The 25,195-nt window shown below is 53.7% G+C and overlaps 5 pseudogenes; 4 read left to right on the forward strand and 1 right to left on the reverse strand.

The window, feature by feature from the left end:
• On the forward strand, window positions 1-778 carry LOC148591615 (feather keratin Cos2-3 pseudogene; annotated as a pseudogene).
• Window positions 779-2,108: 1,330 nt separating this feature from the next.
• On the reverse strand, window positions 2,109-3,417 carry LOC148591616 (T cell receptor alpha variable 4 pseudogene; annotated as a pseudogene).
• A 3,566-nt stretch (window positions 3,418-6,983) lies between these two features.
• On the forward strand, window positions 6,984-7,924 carry LOC148591617 (olfactory receptor 6F1-like; annotated as a pseudogene).
• A 9,173-nt stretch (window positions 7,925-17,097) lies between these two features.
• On the forward strand, window positions 17,098-17,403 carry LOC148591618 (feather keratin Cos1-2 pseudogene; annotated as a pseudogene).
• A 4,927-nt stretch (window positions 17,404-22,330) lies between these two features.
• LOC148591619 (feather keratin Cos2-3 pseudogene) lies at window positions 22,331-22,636 on the forward strand (annotated as a pseudogene).
• Window positions 22,637-25,195: the final 2,559 nt, after the last annotated feature.

Here is a 25,195-nt window from a genome sequence, read left to right on the forward strand (position 1 = left end):
CAGTGCAGGCCCACTATAAAAGCCAGCGCAACTCCCTCACTGTCTCATCCACTTCCTTCACCTCCTCCTCCGTGTGAGCGAGGTGAGTGGGAAACCCTTTGTCCTCCTCCTTCTCCTGTGGCTGGTCTCAGGCAAGACCTGCTCCCTCATTGCAGGCTGGGTCTTGGAGCTGCTGGTTGTGGGAGAGAGAAGGGGGAAGAAAGGTCTAGCTCAGAGAGAGCCTGGGGCTGGACTAAGGTGACTCCTGGTTATGGGCAATGCAGGACCTTCCCTGGGCATTCACGCTCTGTGCAGGACCCTGGCAGGCCAAGGGCAAGGAGAAGCAGCCTGTGCGTCTCCCTGCAGAGACTGACACTCGCAGCCCAGCAGCTGCCTTGGCTCCTTCCCGGCAGGAGACAGGATGCTGCTCACACACCCCCCTGCTCTGCTCCCTCCCTGTCCTCTCTCCCAGCGGCACATCCAGAGCCCACCCATGTCCTGCTACAAACCGTGCGTGCCATGCCGGCCCTGCGGGCCCACCCCGCTGGCCAACAGCTGCAACGAGCCCTGTGTCAGGCAGTGCCAGGCCTCCACTGTCGTCATTGATCCCCCTCCCATGCTGGTTGCCCTGCCCGGACCCATCCTCAGCTCCTTCCCGCAGAACACCGTCGTAGGATCCTCCACCTCTGCTGCCGGTGGCCGCATCCTCAGCTGTGAGGGAGTCCCCATCAACTCTGACTGCTGTGACCTCTCCAGGTTTTCCAGCCTCTACTGCGGCAGAAGGTGTCCCCCCTGCTAAAGCCACTGATGATGGCACTGGAGAAGGACCACCAGGAATCCATAAGTTGATGACAGTCTTAGGACTAGTTTGCAGGCCATTAATTTCCTAGAGGCTGAGAATCCCCATGTCCCCTTGCAAAAGGAGGGCACCAAAGGAACAAGGCTGGGCTCCCAGAAACCCATTTCTGAAATTCCTTTTCTCCCTTTCCCTACTTTTTCCGTGTTGGCTTCTGGTCCCCTGGCCATGACACCCCCTGAAGCCATTCAAGGTTGCACCTGCTCCACCCTCTCCTTCTGTGGGCGCAGCAGACACATGTCTTGAGAAATCTCTGCCCTGGTGACAGGATGCACATTCTTGGCTGCTCCTGGTGCTCCCTGTCATGGGGACCACAACTTAGAGCAAGCACATTTCCCTTTTTAGACTCGATAAAGTTCTGTTGCATCCAAGCCTGGGTGTCCATGTGGTGTTTCCTCTGAGGACAGTGCCTCAAGCTGTAGGGGGAAAAGGCATTGCTGGTGTGGGCTGAGGCAGGTGGGCAATTCAGGTCAGCAAACGGTGTGATCTTCTCCTTTCCCAAAGAAATGGCAGGGGCAGACACATTTCATTGGCCCCTTTCAGGCACTGACCCTGGGAGTTGATGAAAACCTCTGTGGCTACTGCAGAGCCAGTGGCCCTCAGTACTGCCTGTGCTCAGTCTCTGCTCAGAAACCCATCTGTGGCTGTGGAGCTTGTCATGAGGCTAGTGAGGATAGTGGGAGAAAGAGCCTTGTTGGCAGACACTCACTCTACCATCCATCACCAGAATGAGGGAAGATGCTCTACTCGCAAGAGCAGAGTTCTTGCCTGCAGGTCCCCTATGCTGCCTCCACAATGCGTGCAGCACCTCATGCAAGCTCCTTGTTGCACTTGGGTGCAGTGTTCAGGGAAGAATGCACTGGGGCCTGGGCATCGGTTCTCACCAGGAGGAACAGTGCATGGGGACAGATCACTCTCTTCCCCTGGGGGAAACAGAACATGGCCACGTGCTGGCCGCCACTCCAGGGGCTGTGACCGTAGCTCCAGTGTCTTCATCCTCCCAAACTAGTGTGACTTTCCGGTGTCTGCCTGTAGCTCTAGCCTTGACCAATAAAACCCCGCTGATCCCAGACACAGCACCCGGGGGACCTTGGTGCAATGCTCCCTCCTGGACCTGACTGGAGAGCTCTGGTCAGCAGAAGGGCACACGCAGCCCCTGGACACTTCACTAGGCACTTTGGTAGACACGTGCAGGGTGGACCAGTGTGGAGCAATAAATGTTGCCACCAGGTAGCTCCAGGAGGCAGTTCAGACAACATGACTTGATATTCCATTACTGGGGGTAACCGATGCTGAAGGACGCTACAACCTGGAGCATGAGGAAAAGCTGAAAGAGCATTGTGCAGTAGAGAAAAGGGCAAGGTCCACAGGTGTGGACACATGACTGGATAGAGCGGGTCATTTTTGTGTGTCTGTGCCTTGTCCATGAGGCTAGCAGGGCAGCGGATGATGCCAGGACATCTCCAGATAGGCTCTGTTTCCTCCCCTGACGCCAACAGGGTGGGTTATGTTTGTCTGTGTTACACGGGCACAGGAGCTCCCTGCCCACTGCTGAGAGGCGAAGCGAGGCGAGGAGAGGCGGCCCCGGCGCGCGCAGCCACAGCGCCCCCCGGCGGCAGCCGCCGGCACCGACCCCAGCAGCCGCCCCCGCGCCCGCCCCGCCCCCGCGCCGGTTCCTGCCCGGCCGCAGCCCCGGCCGGTCCCGCCGGGGCTCCCAGCGCGCAGTAATAGACCGCCGCGTCCCGCCGCCGGGGCCGGGAGAGCTGCAGGGCGCTGGAGCGGCGCTCTGCGCCCACGAGCAGGGTCCCCGCCGGCTCCGACACGGCCTTGGAGTCTTTGACAATTAGTGCGATGAACGCGGGACCTTGTCCTGGGAGCTGCCGGTACCAGTAGATGGACTCGCTGGTCTGTATGTTGGGGTGTGAGCAGGTGATGTTGATGGCTTTGCCCTCGGTGGTCTCTGCGGACGGCTCCTGCTGGATCTGGGCTTTGCCAGCAGCCGCTGTGGAGGAAGAAGATAAAAATACTGAAAATCACTTTCTTCCTAGCTCCAACAGCTGGTTCTACAGGAGCTTTTGTGAGAATAGGGCAACGCCGAGGGAGGCTAAAGGGACAGATGGGGACATGGAGCCAGTGTCTGTGGTGGAGAATGACGTCTTCATCAGACTTCAGAAGAAGTTTGCGTGGATACATGAGTGGATGAGTTTTAAAGTCAGGCATGTGAATGGATGGATGAAATCAGGGAAAGAAGACAGGAGAGACAAGGTATGATGTAAGTGAAGGCCATCAGATTTCAGGGTAATCAAATTTCAGGCAAGAAATGCTGAAGGCACAGGGCAAAGCATCGAGATATAGAATGAGAGATTAGCACAGCTGAAAAAGAGAAAGGGAGGTGGTAGATAAACTAGAGAGGCTGAAACACCCCCTTAAAAAGCAAGATCAAAAGGCCCAGCGCTGTCCCCGCGGAGAAGCCCCCGGCCACAGCCCCGGCTCCCCCCAGGCCGCCCCCGCCGGCGGCAGCTCCGCGCACCCAGCAGCAGCGCGGCCAGCGCCGCCAGCCCCGCGCCCCGGCCCCGCCGCATCGCGCCGCGCCGCGCTGCCCCCCGCCAGCAGCGACTCTGCTGCGGCGCCGCCGCCTCCTCTCGGCCGCCGCCGCCAGCTCCGCCCCGGGGCTGCGCCCTGGCCCGGCGCCAGCCCCGCTCTCGCTCTCGCTCTCCTGCTCGGGGTAGGAGTTCTTGGCCGAGCCGAGTTCCCTCAACCAGGACTGCACACGAGGACTTGCAGAGGATGACTGTATCACCGCTGCTGGTGGAATCTAGGAAGATGGTGGTTCGGCAGCCCTCCCATTCCGGCATGGTTTTCAAGTCAGTTCCACTAGCGTTGAATTAACCTTAGTCCCAGATTTAGTCAATGGTTTATATCTAAGGCGTTACTTAGGAGAACTCGTTGAGTCCTGAAATTCCAAAAGAACCCTCTGTCTTCCTCTACTCCTCCTGAACGGTGCCTGTGTGCAGCTGGATCCAATCTGAGTCCCATATTTGGTCAACAAAGGGATTTGACATGCAAAGGCATGCAAAGGTAGATACTATAAAATATTCTTTATTAAAACAGACAAGCAGAGGGAATTTATTTAGTGAGCTTGGATGTCAGAATGAGAAGAAACTCTTCTATTGTAAGGAATGCCAAGCCAAAAGATATTTTCAGCATACAGCAGGTGTCCAAGCTTGAGGTTCCTGTGCACATATTGCATTTAGAGAAGCATGTGCTATGTCACATTAATGTTGCAGCTTCCACGAGACACACAGGTCTCAAGACCTCACAACTGATCATAGTTGCTTGCGAACACTAGTTATCTGTTTCACTGATTTCCAGCAAAAGCAGAGGTGGAGTGCACCTACCACATGACACTATATTCCTCTCCCTCTCTCCCCCCTCCAAAAATAACTACTTGCAGTCTTAGTAAAAATGCAGCACTCAAGTCACAAATTGAGCTGATCAAGATGCTTTCCTAGAAGATGGAGTAGACACTTCTGATCACATCCTTCAAAGGCCAGACATCCCATACATATTTCACCCACCCTGATCTCCACTTTTCCTATTTTATCTTCATAGGTTGGCTATAAGGATGCTGTGGGAGAGAGTGTTGAAGATGTTGGTAAAGGTCAGGCGAGCAGAATGTCCTCTGAACCTGTTATGGAGCCATGTGCCCTGTGTGCATGGCTCACTTCATCACATAATGGGAGCGAACCCATCAGCTGCTGTAGGGCCCTGTACAAGCACCTCCACCTACCATAGCTGAACCTCATACGCATGTCTAAAGTATTCCAGAGAGAGAGTAGCAGCAGGCAGAGGGATTTTGTGTGCAGGTGTCGGGCAGGTTGCTCCAATTGCCTATGCCTGCCCCATGCCCCATGGGCAGCACTCTTTCCTTAACCTTAACCAAGCCCTTAAACATGACATAGGAATTGCAGAAGATGACTCTGTGATTTACATCTCTCTGTGGTTTCTGTCATTTTACAACATCTCTCTGTGGGAGCCTTGGGCAAGGAATTTAGCTTCTTTTGAATGCCAATCTTCTCTGCTAACTCCGGATGTCTAATGTGCTTTTTGTTTAGTTGTTTTCTTGCCTTTTTGTTTGTTTGTTTGTTTTTGAGTCAGTTGTTAGTCTCTCCTAAGTATTGCTGCAAGTGACTGAGTGGAGACACTTGCTCTGCAGGCAGGGGAGATCAATAGCCTATAGTCAAGTCTTGTGTGCTTAGAGCTCACATCTCCACTTAGATGAAGACGGAAGACTTAGGCTGCTGTTAGATGTTGTGACAGCTGAAAGGACATAGGGGAATCCTGCCTTTCTAGCCAACGCTGCCCATCCTTTGAGATGTGGCTATTTCAGGCATCCGCATGACAAGAAATTGCCACACAAAAAAACTTTGAGTTTCTGCCAAGGCTCACATTCCATGGTGGATACATGGGGAAAAAAAATGTCAGCCCCTTGAGAGAATTGCATTCCTGTTCTTTAATTAGCCTCTGTGAAGAGAGAGCACTATCCAATTTCAACAAGTTGTGCAAACCCCAAGAGATCAAACCCCCTGTGGCACACGGAGGAAAAATTCAAAACAGGCTCCTTTGCACAGCCAGTTAGAGCTTCAGTGCGTGAACAAGGTGAGCGTGGGGACGTTCTTATGCTATGGATGCTGGGGGCATTCTATATGTTCTTTATAATAATAAAAAGACAGTTTCTTTTTTTTATTATTATTATTTTTCCTGCTGAGAACTCCTTTAGCATTTTTTCTCCCAGTCTTTTAGCTGTGAAGATTTTTTTGTCCTGTTCTTCTCTGCTGCATGCTGTCATTACCTGGAGGCAAAGTGGAGCTAATTTACTGTGTGTGTGGGCACGCTAATGCCCCTTTGCAGAGGTAAAGTGGTGGCTGTGAGGGGAAGGAAAAGCAGGAATGCAAGCTGCCACTGCCCAATGGGTGGAAGGGAAGGAATCAGCATCAGGCAAATTCATAGATTTTGAGGTGAGTCACAACGGTATTCACTTCTTTTGGGGAGAAACTTAAGGAGGAAGTAGATGAAACCCCTCAGATCAGCCGGCTTCCCAACACAGTTGCACTGGGTAGGATTCAGCTTAGTGAGTTTGACCTGCAGAAGGTGACCCATGGATGCCTCTGCCGATGTTGGAACATCTGACTTGTCCACATGAGCTGGTTGCTAGACTCCTTTCCTCACAGTATATATACCCAGGGAGATATTGGCACTTCTGGCGTGCTTTTAGCCCTCTCTGATAAGCCCTATTTTAATATGGTCATCCTAAATTCCTCCTGTGGCTTTCACACGGCAAAATTCTGGAGCTGAGTCCTACCCTGATGAACTATATTGCAAAGCAGATCTATGGAGGTAATAGAGGTAACTCTGGAAGCGTCCAGCTGTGAGACCTTGGAAGAAGGGGAATTCATGAGACCAGGACTTCTTAAATAACACCTGTCCTTCTAGTCTGTAGTCCTGTGCCACTGCCACCTCAGTCTGAAGTCCCTGTGATCAAGTGACCTAAAAGAGATGAGAAAATCTCCTCCAGTGTCATCTTCTGAGTATCTCAGTTGTATTTGCTGAATTTGTAACTCGGTCTTCCATTCATTCTGAGGAGTGTAGCTATGCTCTTCCCTTCCTCTGTGCTACAGCCTTGCATGGAGGTGAAGACTCTCAGGCTGTCTTTTGCCCTTCCCTGAAGGAAAGGGATTTTCATCTCACAAAACAAGCCATTATCACCACCATGTTCTATAGAAGACCCTTGCACTTGGTCACATAAAGAATTCTCCACGTTCCAATGACTGCGGTACCTGGTCTTCAGAGTCATATTCAACTGTCCAAACATAGACATGGTTTAGCTGATGCCTTTAAATCAAGGTAAACAAAACCCTCCCTAAGGTACTTCAGTCTCTATCTCAGGCAGCAGGTAGCACAGGTAGAACTTTTCCCTGCTCTTGAGAAGATGTTTTTATGGTGTTTTTTGGGGGGGAGGAGGCGTTCGGGAGCAGAGGAATGAAGTGGAGTGATCATGTACAATCCCTGGTAGCCTGTTTAGCTACCAGTAGGCTCAGGCTGGCCATTCAGACTATCACACTGTCATCTTTTCTGTCTTGACAGATGGATCTCTATACTTGGAGGGATGTGGAAAACAAGACAACTGTGCAAGAATTCACCCTTCTGGGTTTCCCAGGCACATGGCATTTTCGCGTGTCCCTTGCAGTGCTATTTGGGCTGATGTATTCCCTAACAGTAACAGGCAATGCATCCATCATAGCCCTTGTGAGGGCAAACAGGAACCTTCATACCCCAATGTACTTTTTCCTCTGCAATCTCTCCTTTCTGGAGATCTGGTACATAACAGGCATTGTGCCCAAAGCTATGGGAGTTATGCTGGGGACTAGCCAGACCATCTCCTTCAGAGTTTGCATCCTTCAGTTGTTCTTTCTTCTGTCCCTAGGCTCCACTGAATGTTTTCTCCTGGCTGTCATGGCTTATGACCGCTATTTAGCCATATGTCACCCTTTGAGATACAACTCCCTAATGGACAATGTCTTCTCCACTAAGCTGGCCCTTGGCTCGTGGCTGGGAGGCTTTCTGGCCATCTCACTGCTGGCTTTTCTTACAGCCAGGCTGACATTCTGTGGACCAAAAGTCATCAATCATTTTCTTTGTGATATAGACTCCTGCCTTGCCCTTGCCTGCACGGACACGTGGCCTGTGGAGCTGGCCACCTTCCTCATTTCCATCCTTGTTGTAGTGTTCTCCTGTGTGGTTACCCTGGTCTCCTACATGTAGATCATCTTGGCCATCCTGAGAATCCAAACAGCCCAGGGCCGCAAGAAAGCTTTTTCCACCTGCTCTGCCCATCTCATGGTTGTTACAATATGGTATGGCTCCACCATATTTCTGTATGTCAAACCATCAGCCCAGAACTCCTTGGATGTGAACAAACTTGTTAACACCTTTAACACCGTTGTAACTCCCTTGTTGAACCCCTTCATCTACACACTCAGAAACAGAGAAGTGGCACAAGCTCTGCAGAAGGCTTTCCAGAAGAAGTGAAGGAGCTTCTCAAAAGGCCTTGATGTGAGCAACAGATTCATTCCCCTCTGCCTCCTGCCCCAGCAAGTTCCTCCTTCGCTGTACATTCAGCTGGGCACCACAAGGTGTCAAGAAACCAGCGGATCCAGCACGAGTTCAGCTCCATCATCTTCTATCCTTTCAGATGGTCAGGGTAAAGCCTGATGTAGAGTTTGATTCCAGTGTGCCCACCACCATCTGTGCACTAGGCATAAATCTAGAGCGCTTCATAGCGCTCCAAAGGTCATCCCTGAGAAGGACCATGAATCCCATCCAAACCCCACTCCCTCACACAGCCAGGGGAATGGTCCTCTGGTGATTTGTGATTCAAGATCCTAAAGGCTTAACTTTGCCAGGGATTCATGCAAACCCTTCAAATATTTCCAATACGTAGATCCTTGCCTTAGGGAAGTGGACATATAGTCTCCCTTTTCACCTGTTACTATCTGGGTGTATCTATGCCACCTTCTTGTGGCTCTTCCATTTGATCATCCTTAGACACAGGTGTTTGAGCATGGCTGCTATGTCTGGCAGTAGCTATTATTCCTGGCATAAGACTATCAACAAAGTTTACATTCTCATTTCCAGCCCACCTCCATTTTCTGAGTGTATTTATTATTTTTCATTAAACATCCTCCAAACCCCATGCTTGCTGCTGGGTGAGTCAGGGTATTTCCACACCTACAGTTCCACACCAGTTTTAAGCAGACCGTCTTTGCATGCATTTTTGGTTTTGTTGTGGAATCACTTAGAGGTATCTTGCAGTCACCAGAAGGCAGATTGCTTTCACTAAGTGGCAGAGTTCTGAAATCACAGCTGGGTAACAGGTCTGCCTTTACACTCAGTGGAAGAAGATTAGCACTTCCAAAAGGCACTTTCTTTTACTTTTCCTAGCCCTTGAGTTTCAGAGCAAGATGAATCATGTTCCTAAAGTTCCTTTTTGTTTACATTAACACTAAAGGGAATCCATGTGATCCCCAGTAGAACAGAACGGTTGAGACTGGAAGGCACCTCTGAAGATCATCTAGTTGAACCTTCTGTCAAGCAGGGCCACAGTTGTCACTAGAGCAGGCTGCCCAGATTGTCATTTAGATGTCTGTGGAATATCTCCAAGGATGAAGAGTCCTTGTCTCTGGAAAGCCTGTTCCAGACTTCCATCGCCCTTCCATCTCACTTCCATCGAGACTTATCTCTGCCCTGGCCCTGCTCCTCAGGCTCCTGCTGCACAGGGGTCAGAGCCTGTACCTGCTGACATGCAGAAAAGGTTTGGATGGGCAAGATATGCTGCATTGCATGTGCCAGCCAGCACAGAGACTGGGACACCACAGTAACCTCAGTGGGATAGGAGCTTGCCAAGGGCTCCATCAACTCCATGAACAAGTCCTGTAGCCGGGTTGCAAGGTAGGAAGGTGGGAATGCAGAGAGCAGAGAGCTGCTGCAGTGACACCTGTGTGAAACACAGGGGCTTGGATGCATCAGAAGAGAGAGGCAGAGAGAGGGATGGCTGCGAAAATGAAAGCTGGAGAAGCGGGTCTGAGGTGATCAGAGGATGGGGTGTTTCTTTGCTCTCTCATATTTTCCTTTCCATCACTGACAGCATCTCCCGAACACAGGTGCAAAACACCTATGGGATTTGATCCTTCCCCACAGAGCAGAGCCCTTCACACAGCTGGTGAGGAGGGCAGTGTTTCCTGAGGAAAAACAGGGACTACACTAAGAGTAAATGAAGACTCCTTACCTAGCCATGACCCCAGAAGGTCAGCGAGGACGAGGTATCTGAGGTACATGCTGACACAGAGCCTGCTGTTTGTGTGAGAGACAGTCAGAAAAGCACCTGCCAGCTGCAAGAGAGCTGAGCTGACGGAAAGGACCCTGTGAGGGGAACACAGAAGGGAAGGGAAGACAACAGGGTTGTTCTTAGCATGCCTGAAATGTGCTGTCTGCAGTTCTCCCTCTTCTGGCAGGGACCCGTGTTGCTCCCCAGGCAGCAGCCCACTCCATGTCTTCATGATGGCATGAAGGAAGCTGCAAGTTCCCCAAGGTAGGAGTTGAGTGTTGCAGGGCTGTTGTCCCAGTGGAGCCCTCAGCTCCCTAGCTGGAAATGTGTGTTCTCCTGCACACCCCTGCTTGGTCCTTTTGGGAGTTCAGGGGGCTCCCCCACTGGGATTTCCTCCCCTTCCCCTGAGATGCTGCTATTCTTCCTAGGAGCAGCTGTCACTGTGATTTCTACCTCTCTAGCCTCTCTTTCCTCTGCTGCCTGGGAACAGCTCTTCCTGGAACGGCCAGAGCTAGTTGGGACCCTGCACTTGTGGGAAGGGTGAGTTTTGGGAGATGAGCGAGGGCAAGTGCAGAGCTGTAGTGGGATTGCCTGGAAGGAGCTGGGCAGGCAAATGCAGGCAGCTAGAGAAGCTGTCAGTGTGGCCTTGTGTTTGTATGGACAGTGAGTGCATGAAGTTGCTTAGTGTGTAGTGTACAGCAGAGCTGCGTGGTAGAGCTGAGATTTCTATGGCAAGGATGTCTAGAGAGGTGATGGCCGAGTGCCTCAATCACCTCCACCATCTTTGGAGTGTTTTAACCTCCTCTGCCCCAGGCTCCAAATCAGCTGACCAAGGTCTGAACACTGAAGGCCAGAGCCAGAATTTTGACAGGAGCTTAACAGAATGTTCAGGCCAGCTGTGGTCAATCAAAAGGCCCCCAAAGAGGCTTCCAACAGCAACCATCCCAACCACCTCCCAGCAAGGGAAAAGTGTCCCTCGTAACTGCTGGTATCTAGTACCCAACCAAACACTGGGGCCAGCACCCAACTCTACACAGGATGAAGAAAGAATCCTTGCACATATGTGGGCACCCACTTTGGCCCTGCAGACTGTTGGGAAGTAGAGAACATCAGGCACCAGCCGAGGGGCCTGCACCCAGGTGTACAGCACAATAACCCACAGGGGCTTGTTGCTTTTTTCTCCAGTGTAGAGAAGCCTCTTCAGGGGAAATTCCTCCAGGACACCTAGACACTGTCCACTTCACCCTCCACATCGCCCCCTCCCCACTTGTCACAGAATCACTGACAGTCCCAGACTGTCCCAGCAGGAGACAACAGTGGAAGCTGAAGGAGGCAGTGAGGAAAATGTGGGCAAGGGATCAGAAGCTGAGGGGAGATGAAGAGAGGGTTGGAGGGCCCAGCAGCAGCAGCAGGAGAGAAGCGGTTGGAGCGGGAGAGCTGGGTCCGTGCTCAGTGGGGCAAGCACCGGCTGGGGCCCTGGCCTCAATGCTCCGGCGACTCCAGCCCCTCTGCAGGGAGCAGGACTGGCCTCTGGGTGCCCGCGGCTCCGGCTGCCTCCTCTGCTGCCGCCCCCAGCCTGGGGCGGAGTTCAGTTGGAGCTGGAGTTCAAGCAATTCTCCGAGCAGACTGAATTCTGTTCTCCTGGGGTCAACAGTTCTGACTCAGCTTTTTTCCCTCTTTCCTCCTCTCAGCTTGTGAACTCCACTATCTCGCAGTGGCACCCGCCAAAGCTGCCCCCAGCTTGCACATTTCCCAGCAGTTCTTCCTTCTTTGTAAGCAGGAGTCTGTCCTCTCCTCGTCAGCTCCTGCATCACCTCTCTTAGGAAGTTATTGTCGTGTACTGCAGAAACCTCCTGGCTTAGTGGCTTCCTGCTGTGTTGATCCGCTGGCAGATGTTGACTTGGTTAAAGTCCTCCATGAGGGCCTACAAATCTGGTGCTTCCTCAAACTTTCTGAAAAAGGCCACATCCATCTCTTCTTCCCAATCAGACCATCTATAGCAAACACACATTATTCAGGGCTTGAAATATGCCTGCCTCCTGCCTCTGCCACTATATATGCCACATATATGCCACTATATGTGCCACATATATATGTGTCATTATATGTACTGCCACATCTAGAGGCACTATATGCAAGAGAGAATGCCATCCAAAGCAAGGATAAACCCCATCCTCATGCCATCCCACACACAGTGCTCCACATGCAAGTTGATTGTCAGTGGGGGAGGCAAATGCCTCAGGAAACCTTGGACGCTGTCCAGTGCTCCTCCTCACCAAAGAGACTCCCCTGACTCCCGAATCACAGTCCTGGCTCCTGCTCAAGCAGTGCCACCATCCCTGAGGGCCTTCGGGAACACCCAGCCTGGGGAAGTGCATCCTGCTGCTGCTGTGGCCAAATGTTCTGTACAGACAAGGAACAAGTGATCTGGAAAGGGACTGCAAGACTTGGATGTGATCCAGAGTGATTCCTTCCAGCCCTGGTGCTCTGCTGAGAGATCCCATCACAGAATTGCAGAAGGGCTGAGGTAGGAAGGGCCCTCTGGAGATCATGTAGTGCAGATCAGAAGAGTCCATATGCTCTCTGTTCAGCTCACAGCAAGTGTGGTCCCATCCAGGGTGCAGAGGGAAAAGCCTTCCATGGCGGAGGCTTCTTCAACTTCTCCTTCCCATGAGGCCAAGGTCACCATTTTCAGTCATTTTCTGATAGAGGTTTGTGGCACGCTGATTCCTGGGTGCAAAGGGTAAATGCTGCTGTTAAGGGAGAACTGAAGGGCCTGCTCCTTGCAGTCCAGCCTTGCCCAAAGGCACCTCCACCCTCCTCCCCACCTCAGGTTTTTGCACAGCCAAGGAAGCTTCCTGCACCAGGGTGTCTTGCACAGCACAGAGGTACAAGGCAGTGTCAGAGACCTGGACTTCCTCCAGCCGCAGCACACTCGATTTCCCTGTGGTGTTCAGCAATGCAGTGAATCGGCCACTCTCCTTGAGACCAGCTGTTGCCTGATTTAAGATCAGCTGTGGAGCTTGACCTCTCCTCTGCTGGTACCAGGACAAGCCATAAAAGTAAGAGGTCTGATAGTTGCAGGTGGTCTGGAAAGTGCCTCTCTCCTCCACTGTGACTAGACCGTCTTTCTGAGTCACGGTGGTCTGGCCCATGGCATCTGGAAGAAAGTCAGGAGTCAGGGATTGGGAGGGTAAAGGCTTGGGGATGCAATGCCCTTTGGAAGACGACCCCTTCTCCCCTCCTGTGCAGCAATGCAGTGAGTACAGTTTTGGGCAGGAGCTTGGCCTTCTTGCTTGAGTGCAAGGATAATCCCTTCCCTGTCACCGATAGGATGCTCCCGTGAGAGATCTCTGCTGTGGCCCTGCTCCTCAGGCTCCTGCTGCACAGGGGTCCGGGCCTGTCCCTGCTGACATGCAGAAAAGGTTTGGATGGGCAGGATATGCTGCATTGCATGTGCCAGCCAGCACAGAGACTGGGACACCACAGTAACCTCAGTGGGATAAGAGCTTGCCAGGGACTCCGTCAACTCCATTAATAAGTCCTGCAGCTGGGTTGCAAGGTAGGAATGTGGGAATGCAGAGAGCAGAGAGCTGCTGCAGTGACACCTGTTTGAAACACAGGGGCTTGGATTTATCAGAAGAGAGAGGCAGAGACAGATGTTTGGGGAAAGGAAAGTTGGAGAAGGGGTTTGAGGTGATCAGAGGATGGGGTGTTTCTTTGGTCTCTCATATTTTCCTTTCCATCACTGACAGCATCTCCCGAACACAGGTGCAAAACACCTATGGGATCTGATCCTTCCCCACAGAGCAGAGCACATGGGATCTGATGCTTCCCCACAGAGAGAGCTGGTGAGGAGGGCAGCATTTCCTGAGGAAAAACAGGGACTACACTAAGAGTAAATAAAGATTCCTTACCTAGCCATGTCCCCAGGAGGGCAGTGAGGATGAGGTATCTGAGGCACATGCTGAGACGGAGCCTGCTGTTTGTGTGAGAGACAGTCAGAAAAGCACCTCCCAGCTGCAAGAGAGCTGAGCTGACGGAAAGGACCCTGTGAGGGGAACACAGAAGGGAAGGGAAGACAACAGGGTTGTTCTTAGCATGCCTGAAATGTGCTGTCTGCAGTTCTCCCTCTTCTGGCAGGGACCCGTGTTGCTCCCCAGGCAGCAGCCCACTCCATGTCTTCATGATGGCATGAAGGAAGCTGCAGGTTCCCCAAGGTAGGAGGTGAGTGTTGCAGGGCTGTTGCCCCAGTGGAGCCCTCAGCTCCCCACCTGGAACTGTGTGTTCTCCTGCACACCACTGCTTGGTCTTTTGGGGAGTTCAGGGGGTTCCCCCACTGGGTTTTCCTCCCCTTCCCCTGAGATGCTGCTATTCCTCCTAGGAGCAGCTGTCACTGTGATTTCTACCACTCTAGCCTCTCTTTCCTCTGCTGCCTGGGAACAGCTCTTCCTGGAATGGCAAGAGCTAGTTGGGACCCTGCACTTTTGGGAATGCTGAGTTTTGGGAGATGAGCAAGGGCAAGTGCAGAGCTGTAGTGGGATTGCCTGGAAGGAGCTGGGCAGTGTTTGTATGGACAGTGAGTGCATGAAATTGCTTAGTATGTAGTGGACAGCAGAGCTGCGTGGTAGAGCTGAGATTTCTGTGGCAAGGATATGTAGGGGTGATGGGCAAGTGTCTCAATCACCTCCACCATCCTTGGAGTGTTTGAACTTCCTCTGCCCCAGGCTCTAAATCAGCTTACTAAGGCCTGAACACTGAAGGCCAGAGCTAGAATTTTGACAGGAGCTTAACAGAAAGTTCAGGCCAGCTGTCGTCAATGAAAAGGCCCCCAAAGAGGCTTCCAACAGCAACCATCCAAACCACTTTCCAGCAAGGGAGAAGTGTCCCTGGTATGTGCTGGTATCTAGTACCCAACCAAACACTGGGGCCAGCACCCAATTCTGCACAGGATGAAGAAAGAATCCTTGCACGTATGTGGTCACTCACCTTGGCCCTGCAGACTGTTGGGAAGTAGATGAAAACAGGCACCAGCCAAGGGGCCTGCACCCAGGTGTACAGCTCAATAACCCACAGGGGCTTCTTGCTCATTTCTCTGATGCAGAGAAACCTCCTCAGGGGAAACTCCTCCAGGACACCTAGACACTGTCCACTTCACCCTCCACATCACCCCCTCCCCGCTTGTCACAGAATCACTGACAGTCCCAGACTGTCCTAGCAGGAGACAACAGTGGAAGGTGAAGGAGGCAGTGAGGAAAATGTGGGCAAGGGATCAGAAGCCGAGGGGAGATGAAGAGAGGGTTGGAAGGCCCAGTAGGAGCAGAAGAGAAGCAGTTGGAGCGGGAAGGCTGGGTCTGTGCTCAGTGGGGCGAGCACTGTCTGGGACCCTGGCCCCACTGCCCCGGCGGCTCCAGCCCCTTTGCAGGGAGCAGGACTGGCCTCTGGGTGCCCGCGGCTGCAGCTGCCTCCTCTGCTGCCGCCCCCAGCCTGCGCCCACCGCCCCGGCTACAACACGCTGCCCTGCTCGGGTCGGGCAGCCTCTGGCGTTGCTGCTGTGCCCAGAGCAGAGCACTGCCCAGGCACACACCGCCCCCGCTGCAGTCCCTGCCACAAAGAGGGTCTCTTCCTGGTGCTCCCTGGGGACTAGCAGCAAGTCCTGGGGGTTGAACTGGATGTCCCTGGCCTCCCACTGCAGCTGCTGCTGGGCGCTCATATTTCAGGCAGTGCCAGGAAGATGCTGGTGGCTGAACACCAAAGGAGGCAGCAGCTCTTTGGTTCTTCCTGCACAACCCAGCAGGGCTCTTCTTTCTCTCACAGGCAGAAGCACCAGGACAGATGGCCCAGCACTGCATAGCTTGGTCTTGGAAACTCAGTGCCAGGTCGATGAGGTACAGGGGTGCCCTTGACATTGACCAGGCATGAGGGGCCTGCATTCCATGCCCGATATCATCAACACTGGCCTGAAGGCAGAGACCCTGGGGGATGGTCAGCATGAGGAGGGCAGGATTTCTCAGTGTTACTCCCTCCTGTACCTAAAGCCAACGTGACCCCTGGGACCTCCTTGTACAGGACACAGTAGATGTGTTCTGCCTGAAGAAGCACAGTCTGATGTCTACCAGGCTCTGCAACCTTTGTGCACTAAACAAGGGAGAGTAGCCTTGCTAGGAACAGCATGAATACCCCTCGTAGTGAGGCCCACACAAGGAGAGGCAGACATGCCCCTGCTCATGCACGTCTGCGAGGAATCATGCACAAACCTGTGCAGCCAGATGCACTCACACAAATGCTGCATGTACACAAGGCACACAAGAAAAGAACTTGCCCGTAAGAACTCACCGAGGGAAATGCTGGCAGCCACACAGCACGAACAAGGGTCAAGCAGCAAGGGCAAGGACTCCTCCTGAAACCTGCTTTGTGCATGCGATGGTGCCCAACAGGGTGTCCGGTCAAGAATTGCTGGAATCAGGCCCCTTCCGGCCAACGGGGCCACAAGAAAACCCACACGAATGACTCAGGCCAACATCCCCTGCCCGCATGCCTCCGTGCCTCTGCCATTGAGCTGACTCTTCCAAGCACACTCACCTGTTCCTGCCTGGAAGTCCTCCGAGTTCATCCGAGCATTCAGAACAAAACTTCATAGCAGCACGGACACGGCTTAAAGCAGGAAATGAAAAGACAAAAAGACAGCAATGTAGGAAACAAAAACACAGCCCATATCATTAAGTGGGTGTTTTGCATTGGAGAGGAGCTTGTCAGAAAATTGTCACCTCTGTCAAGCAGGCCTGTGACCTGGGGGCAGTGCAGGACCAGTATAAAAGGCAGCTCCAATGCAGGCTCTCTCATCCACTTCTCTCCATCCTTCTTTGCAGGAAGCAGGTGAGTCTGAAGGCCTTTTCCCTCATCCTCCTGCTTGGAGATAAGGTCTGTCTTTGGTGACAGTCTCAGCTGATCCTGTCTCTGTAACCTTGTGAGGCTTGGAGCTCCTCTTTGTGGGAGACAGAAGGGAAGGGAAGGGAAGGGAAGGGAAGGGAAGGGAAGGGAAGGGAAGGGAAGGGAAGGGAAGGGAAGGGAAGGGAAGGGAAGGCAAGGGAACGGAGAGGAAGGTCTTGCTGAGAGAGAAGCTGGCCTTTGTCGGCAGTGGTTTGTGGGGTATGGGGTAGTCAGCAGCCTTCCTGGGCCTGCTGGTTCTTGGCAAGCCCTTGGCAGGGCAAGGTAAAGGAGCCATGTGCCTGTGGCCTGCACACACTTGAGGTCCCAGCCCAGCAGACCTCATGGCAGAGCAGAGCTCCTCGTGGCACAATCCCAGGCTGTGCCTCATGCACTCAGCTGCTCTGCCTCCTCCCTGGCCTCTCTCACAGGTGCCTCCAGCTCCTCAGTCATGTCCTGCTGCGACCCATGCGTGCCATGCCGGCCCTGCGGGCCCACCCCGCTGGCCAACAGCTGCAACGAGCCCTGTGTCAGGCAGTGCCAGCCCTCCACCATTGTCATCCAGCCCTCTCCTGTGGTGGTGTCCCTGCCCGGACCCATCCTCAGCTCCTTCCCGCAGAACACCGTCGTGGGATCCTCCACCTCTGCTGCCGTTGGCCGCATCCTCAGCTGTGAGGGAGTCCCCATCAACTCCGACTGCTGTGACCTCTCCAGGTTTTCCACGCGCTATTGTGGCAGAAGGTGTCCCCCCTGCTAAAGCCCCTGATGAGTGGTGACACCAGAAAAGGACCACCAGGAATCCAGAAGCTGATGCCACTTTAAAGATCTAGATGTAGCCCATTGATTTCCTAGAGGCTAAGGTTCCAAGGCTCCCCTGGCAATAGGAGATCAGGAAAGGGGCTCGCCTGGGCTCCATGAAAATACAGTCCATGTCTAACTTGCCTGTCTTCCGCTCTCTCCTCTTTCTCTGTTGTCTTCTGCTCTACTGGCCATGACAGCCCTCCAGTCAGCCAAAGGGGCTTCTGCTGCACCCTCTCCTTCTCTGGGGACAGCAGACACGTGTCCCAGGAAAACTCTGCAGTGGTCAAAGAGACACATTCTTGGCTGCTCCTGCTGCTCCCTATCCTGCTTACCTCCTTTTGGCATAACCACCTTTCCCTATTTAAACTCAATAAAGTTCAATTGCATGCAAGCCTGGATGTCCATATGGTGTTTCCTCTGAGGACGGAATCTCAACGAGCAAAGGGAGAAGGCATGGTTGTTGGGGGAGGTGTGGGCAGTGAGGGAGGGCTGTCCAGGAGGGCCACTCTGGCTTTGGCTGATGCTCTTGGGCATTGGCTACACCAAAAGCCCCACCAACCAGAGGCTTTCACCAGATGCATTAGGATGACAACTCCAGAGAAGCTGGAGACCACAGTGAGAGGGGAGGCACAAGTGGAGAATGTTTTCTGGAAATGGAAACATGCAGCAATGTGGAGAGCTTCCAAGAGGTCAAAACCTAGGATGAGAAGCAGAGTACTGGGAAGGATGGGAACAGACCCCAGGAAGTCAGGGATCCCCATGAGGCTTGTACCAGAGCAGTCTTCAGGAGAAGATCAGAATCACAGCTGAAATGTGCAATGGTCAACAACATTCTCCTTGCAGAAAGAGACTTACAGCAACAGGATCACCTGGGTGAAGGAGACCACAAAATTGAACGTCCACACAGAGAGTTGTGTGGTTGAGTTTGGAAGGTACCTCTAGAGATCGTAAAGTCCAACCCCCTAGCTCAAGCAGGGGCACCTAGAGCACGTGGCACAGGGTCGCACACCACACTTGGCAGAGGTTCATGCTGGAAAACTCAGAGCATGTGACTTCAGCTGAGAGCAGGGCAGGGGAGAGGCCCTTCAGGCAGCGCTGTCACACACTGCCACTAGCGCGGGTGGCTTCAAAGAATAGCAGGGACTGGGGGATCGTTCCAAAAAACACCAAAACTCTTGGAAAGATCAAGTCAGCAAGAATTGGGGAGGGTTTGAATATAAGGCAAAGATCCTGCCCTGCCTGACATCACGTGGCCATGCCACAACACTGGGTAACCAGTGACAAGCACACAGTGATCAAGGGCTCTCTTCATATGACCCAGCACTTCCCTGGGAATCTATGGAAACCTCTGTGTCTTGCACATGTCCTCACCTGGATGGAGAGAGGGAGGAAGTGCTGGAGATGCAGGCGCTTGGAAGGCTGCTGTTGTGGTGTTCTCCCGGAGCGGCCACTCTTTGCTGCCAGGAGGGAGAGGTTCTCATCAGACCCAGGCTGCAGATCCTACCCTGAAACCTGCCAACATGGCTGAACTTACTGTGCCAGCAAAGCTGTGTGTGGCCCTGCTGCTGCCAGGCAGGGAGGCTTCTCCTCTGCCAGGATAAACAGGCCCAGATCACAGCAAGCTGCAGGTTGGGACTAGAACCAGGGCCTGGATGTCCCTTTCCCTCTGTTCTTGCGAGGGCTGGATGGTGTCCAGCACGAGGGATGTCATGCTGCATCCCAGTGAGAAGCCCCCAGTGTGCTGGCATGAGGAGACTGCCAGAAGACATGTAGGACCCATCCCCAGCCTGCTGCATGGCTGCATCTTCTCCGCTGAGCTGCTTCTGCTTGTCCATTCCTGTGAGCAGGAGCACCCTGTGCTCCACGTGCTCCCTGGCAGTGCTGGGTCTGATCTGGCTGCAGAGCCCAGCCAGGCCACCAGGCCCCAGCGAAACCCCAACTCTGTTGCCCACTCCCCCATGCTCCCTGCCTGGGGCTCACCAAGCTCTTCTGGCTGCTGCTGTTAAGAGCTACCTCTGCCAGGGCTAAGGTCACCTCACAATCCACCTTGCTATAGTTGGAGGTCTCTGCAACATGTGAAATGCAAGGAGAAATGTGCTGCAAGGTGCGTATGGAGGGAGGCTCTGGTCAGGGGCCAAAGTGAAGACACACCTAGACTGGGAAAACCTGAACAGGAGCATGGGGGAACAGAGGTGGTATTTGTGTTTCTAGAGCAGGAAATCCCCTGGGAAAGGCAGTGTGTGTGGGATGGAGCACAAGGGCAACCCTGGCAGGATCCGAGCACACTTGGCTGAGGTTCACACTGGAAAACTCAGAGCATGTGACTTCGGCACGTCCAATTGAAAGTGTCCATTTGAGAAATTTCAACCATTTGGTCAGGGCCTGTTTCAAAGAAAAGATCTTTCAATGGAAACCAAGAAGATGGTTTTCCGTGTGGGGGGATGCCTATTGATGCTGGAGTTGCCCTGAATTCCCCTAGACAATGGGACTCCAGAGACCAGCCCTCCTTCATCTCCCGCAGTGCCAAACGAGGTGAATGGGCTGCTCCCAGGTGATCCCGCATGGGAGGTGTCATAGGAGAAGGTGCAGCAGGACTGGATTCAGATGGTGCTGCTGGCCATGGCCATGAGGGCACTGTCCCCTTTGAGCATTGGTGCTGGGTTTTGGTAACTTTGGCTCTAGTCCCGGTGTCACCACCTGCCTTTTAGTGGTTCCCTATTCAGGGAGAAGAGGTACAGCAAAAGGTCAGTAGATGTCTCCAGGGGCTGCATTAGGAGAGACATGAAACTCAGCAGCGCAGCTCACCTGATCCTGGGTGTGGAAGAATAGTTTGAAAGCAGGAACTGAGAGGAAAACTAGATCCTAACTGAAGTTTTGGCATTACAAAAGCTTGCTTGGGGTGATACACAGTTGCCATTTTCAGGATGGTTGGTACCCACGGACTCAGCTCCTCCATGGTTCCCTGGGCAACACAATATGCCCTCCTCACAGCTGCAAAGGGGAGCAACAGAGGATGGAGTGGAGTGAAGACACCGCGGCCAAACTCTGTTGCTCTCCCTGTGCTGGGCTGCTGATAAGCCACACAGTGGCTATCTAATGGGAGATATACGATAACATGTCTGGTGCTGAGCCAGCAAAGGTGGCACATCACTCCTTTTGGATGAACTTTGCTTGAACTTTGCTCATTATAATATCAAAACCACACTTTCATCCCAAAAGTTACCCGCCTCCGAGGTACGACCACTCCTCACTGAGCATGAGCTCTAGATTTTCGATTGTCTGTACCTTTAAATGAAAGCGAGAAACATTTTCACCAATCAATAACAATATTAAGTATGAATGTAGTCACTCAAGATCCACCTGAATGTAAAGAAAAGTATAAAAGGTGAACTAAGGATGAAAAGGAGGGGGGAAGAAAACATCATACCTCCTCGGTCAGTCGACAGGCTGAGTCCCCTTCCCTCCCCTCAGGTCGGGACGCTGCCTGAGGAGACTAAGGAGTGAGAGGGGAAGAAACCATTGTAACTCCTGGGTCAGTCGACAGGCTGATCCCCCTTTCCTCCCCTCGGACTGGCGTGCCGCCTGAGGAGACTCGAGGCTGGGAGCCCTCTCCCATCTTCTGGGGTGAGCGATGATTGCACATTTGTACATCAGAGCTAGCTAAAAACCCCACGCTCTAGTAGAGAGTTTCCTGTACTGACATCCGAAACCTGCTTTGTAAATATTGCATTTGAATAAATCATACTGTTTGTGAACTCGACTACTTGTTAGGGGGAGGCGATCGGACCTACAGTTGACGGACTGTTCGTGAATCCAATACTGCCAAAGTCAAGCTTATAGGTGATCACACTATTTGGGAACTTGATTCACTCCTAGGAAGGCGATCAGACCTACAGTCCACAGACTGTTTGTGAATCCGATACCGATTTGATACCTCCTTCCCCCCACCACCACCACTATGGCTTTCACATTGGGGTGTGGACTAGGGCCCACTGGAGGGGGCTGGGAGGGACCTGAGCGAAGGATGTGCCCATCTCACACATGAGAGACCTCAGGTTACATTTGGGGATTGCAGGGTGGGGAGCAGGTGCCACCCTTCCTGAGAATGAGGACACAAACAACCCTGAGGAGTGTCTGCCATCACCTGTGCACTCGGGACTCCTCCGGCTCTGTTGTCACTTCTTCTGCCCATACTGACACATTGCTGCTCAGGAAATCCTTGGGGCTCCCATCCCATCTCTCAAAAGAAGCTTCCTTCTGTGAGGGCCCAGGCAGGCATTAAACAAGGAAATGAGATGGCAGCCCAGAGGAAGCAAGAGCACAGCCCATGTCATTAGCTGGGATGTTTTCTGTTCATTTGGAACATCTGAGAAAATTGTCACTTCTGCTAAGGGGGCCATGGTGCCTGGGGCAGGGCAAGTCCACTATAAAAGCCAGCGCGACTTCCTCGCTGTCTCATCCACTTCCTTCACCTCCTCCTCCGTGTGAGCCAGGTGAGTGGGGAGCCCTTTGTCCTCCTCCTTCTCCTGTGGCTGGTCTCAGGCAAGACCTGCTCCCTCATTGCAGACTGGGTCTTGGAGCTGCTGGTCAAGGGAGGGAGAAGGGGGAAGAAGGGGCTAGCTCAGGGAGAGGCTGGGACTAGACTAAGGTGACTCCTGGTTATGGGCAAGGCAGGACCTTCCCTGGGCATTCACGCTCTGTGCAGGACCCTGGCAAGCCAAGGGCAACGAGAAGCAGCCTGCATGTCTCCCTGCAGAGACTGACACTCGCAGCCCAGCAGCTGCCTTGGCTCCTTCCCAGCAGGAGATAGGATGCTGCTCACACACACCCCTGCTCTGCTTCCTCCCTGTCCTCTCTCCCAGCTGCACCTCCAGAGACCACCCATGTCCTGCTACGACCCGTGCGTGCCATGCCGGCCCTGCGGGCCCACCCCGCTGGCCAACAGCTGCAATGAGCCCTGTTTCAGGCAGTGCCAGGACTCCAATGTCGTCATCGAGCCATCTCCCGTGGTGGTGACCCTGCCCAGACCCATCCTCAGCTCCTTCCCACAGAACACCGTCGTGGGATCCTCCACCTCTGCTGCCGTTGGCCGCATCCTCAGCTGCGAGGGAGTCCCCGTCAATTCCGACTGCTGTGACCTCTCCAGGTTTTCCAGCCTCTACTGCGGCAGAAGGTGTCCCCTCTGCTAAAGCCACTGATGATATCATTGGAGAAGGACCACAAGGAATCCACAAGTTGATGACTTATTCACAGGCCATTGATTGAGAGGCTGAGAATCCCCGTGTCCCATTGCAGAAGGAAGGCACAAAAGGAACTAGACCGGTCTCCCAGAAAAGCAATTTCTTAACTTCCTTTTCTTCCCTTCTCTCCCCTTTCTGTGTTGGCTTCTGCTCCCCTGGCCATGACACCCCCTCAAGCCAGCCAAGGCTGCATCTGCTGCACCCTCTCCTTCTGTGGGCGCAGCAGACACACACCCTGAGGAAACTCTGCCCTGGTGACAGGATGCACATTCCTGGCTGCTCCTGGTGCTCCCTGTCATGGGGACCACATCTTGGAGCAACCACATTTCCCTCTTAGACTCCATAAAGCTCTGTTGCATCCAAGCCTGGGTGTCCATGTGGTGTTTCCTCTGAGGACAGTGCCTCAAGCTGTAGGGGGAAAAGACATTGCTGGTGTGGGCTGAGGTAGGTGGGCAATTCAGGTCAGCAATTCAATGTGATCTTCTCCTTTCCCAAAGCAATGGCAGGGGCAGACACATTTCATTGGCCCCTTTCAGGCACTGACCCTGGGAGCTGACAAAAGCCTCTGTGGCTACTGCAGAGGCAGTGGCCCTCAATGCTGTCTGTGCACATTCTCTGCCCAGAAACCCACGTGTGGCTGTGGAGCTTGTCGTGCAGAAGCGGGTCCTGAGCACTGTTGTCCTTGAGGGAGCAGCCCAGGATGGCAGGAAGCCTTGGGAAGTGAGTGACCTCCCAAGGTCTTGTGGAGGCAACTTCCTCTTCCTCTCGATTGTGCTCGGCTGTGGGAGAAAGCTTGGAGAAAAAAAATATATATATATATATCTCCCCTGGAAAGATGGCAGGAGGTGAGGATAGTGGGAGAAAGAGCCTTGTTGACAGTCCAGGATTTCTTTCCCTCACTCTCCCATCCATCACCAGAATGAGGGAAGATACTGTATTCCCAAGAGCAGAGTTCCTACCTGCAGGTCCCTTATGCTGCCTCCACAACATGTGCAGCACCTCCTGCAAGCTCTCTGTTGCACTCGTGTGCTGCGTTCAGGGAACTCACTGGGTTCAAGAGGGTCTCCAGGGATGAGGGCTGGGCATGGCTTCTCAAAGGGAGGGACAGTGCATGGGGCCAGATCACTTTGTTCCCCTGGGGGAAACAGAACATGGCCACATGCTGGCCCCCACGGGGGCCGTGACCGTGGCCCCAGTGTCTTCATCCTCCCAAACTAGTATTACTTTCCGGTGTCTGCCTGTAGCTCTAGCCTTGACAATTAAAACCCCGCTGATCCCAGATGCAGCAGCCGGTGCAGACCTTGGTGCAACACTCTGTCCTGGACCTGACTGGAGAGCTCTGGTCAGCAGAAGGGCACACACAGCCCCTGGACACTTCACCAGGCACTTCCTTAGCCATGTGCAGGGTGGACCAGTGTGGAGCAATAAGTGTTGCCATCAGGTAGCTCCAGGAGGCAGCCCAGCAACATGACCTGACATTTCGTTACTGGGTGTAACCCATGCTGAAGTACGCTACAACCTGGAGCATGAGGAAAAGCTGAAAGAGCATCGTGCAGCAGAGAAAAGGCTGAGGGCCAAGGTCTGCACACACGAGTGGAAAGTGTGTGTCTCCTTTGTGTGCCTGTGCCTTGTCCATGAGGCAAGGAGAGTGGATGATGCCGGGACATCTCCAGATAGGCTCTGTTTCCTGCCCTGGCACCAACGGGGTGGGTTATGTTGTCTGAGTCACATGGGCACAGGAGCTCCCTGCCCACTGCTGAGGAGAGGAGAGGAGAGGAGAGGAGAGGAGAGGGGAGGGGAGGGGAGGGGAGGGGAGGGGAGGGGAGGGGAGGGGAGGAGAGGAGAGGAGAGGAGAGGAGAGGAGAGGAGAGGAGAGGAGAGGAGAGGAGAGGAGAGGAGAGGAGAGGAGAGGGCAGGGAGGGGAGGAGAGGAGAGAGGCGGCCCCGGCGCGCGCAGCCGCAGCGCCCCCCGGCGGCAGCGGCCGACACCGACCCCAGCAGCCGCCCCCGCGCCCGCCCCGCCCCCGCGCCGGTTCCTGCCCGGCCGCAGCCCCGGCCGGTCCCGCCGGGGCTCCCAGCGCGCAGTAATAGACCGCCGCGTCCCGCCGCCGGGGCCGGGAGAGCTGCAGGGCGCTGGAGCGGCGCTCTGCGCCCACGAGCAGGGTCCCCGCCGGCTCCGACACAGCCTTGGAGTCTTTTAAAGTGCTCGCGATGAACGCGGGACCTTGTCCCGGCAGCTGCCGGTACCACTGGATGTACTCGTAGGACTGAATGTTGGGGTGTGAGCAGGTGATGTTGACGGCTTTGCCCTCGGTGGTTTCTGCCGATGGCTCCTGCTGGATCTGGGCTTTGCCAGCAGCCGCTGTGGAGGAAGAAGATAAAAGTACTGAAAAATCTCTTTCTTCCTAGCTAGAAGGATGCGTGGATGCATGAGTGGATGAGTTTTCTAGTCAGTCATGTGGACGGGTGGATAAAAGCAGGGAAAGAAGAGAGGAGAGAAAAGGTGTGA

This window comes from Tinamus guttatus, unplaced genomic scaffold (assembly GCF_059628265.1).
Source record: "Tinamus guttatus ecotype Peru unplaced genomic scaffold, ASM5962826v1 Tinamus_guttatus_pri_ptg000732l, whole genome shotgun sequence".
NCBI classification, from domain to species: Eukaryota; Metazoa; Chordata; class Aves; order Tinamiformes; family Tinamidae; genus Tinamus; species Tinamus guttatus.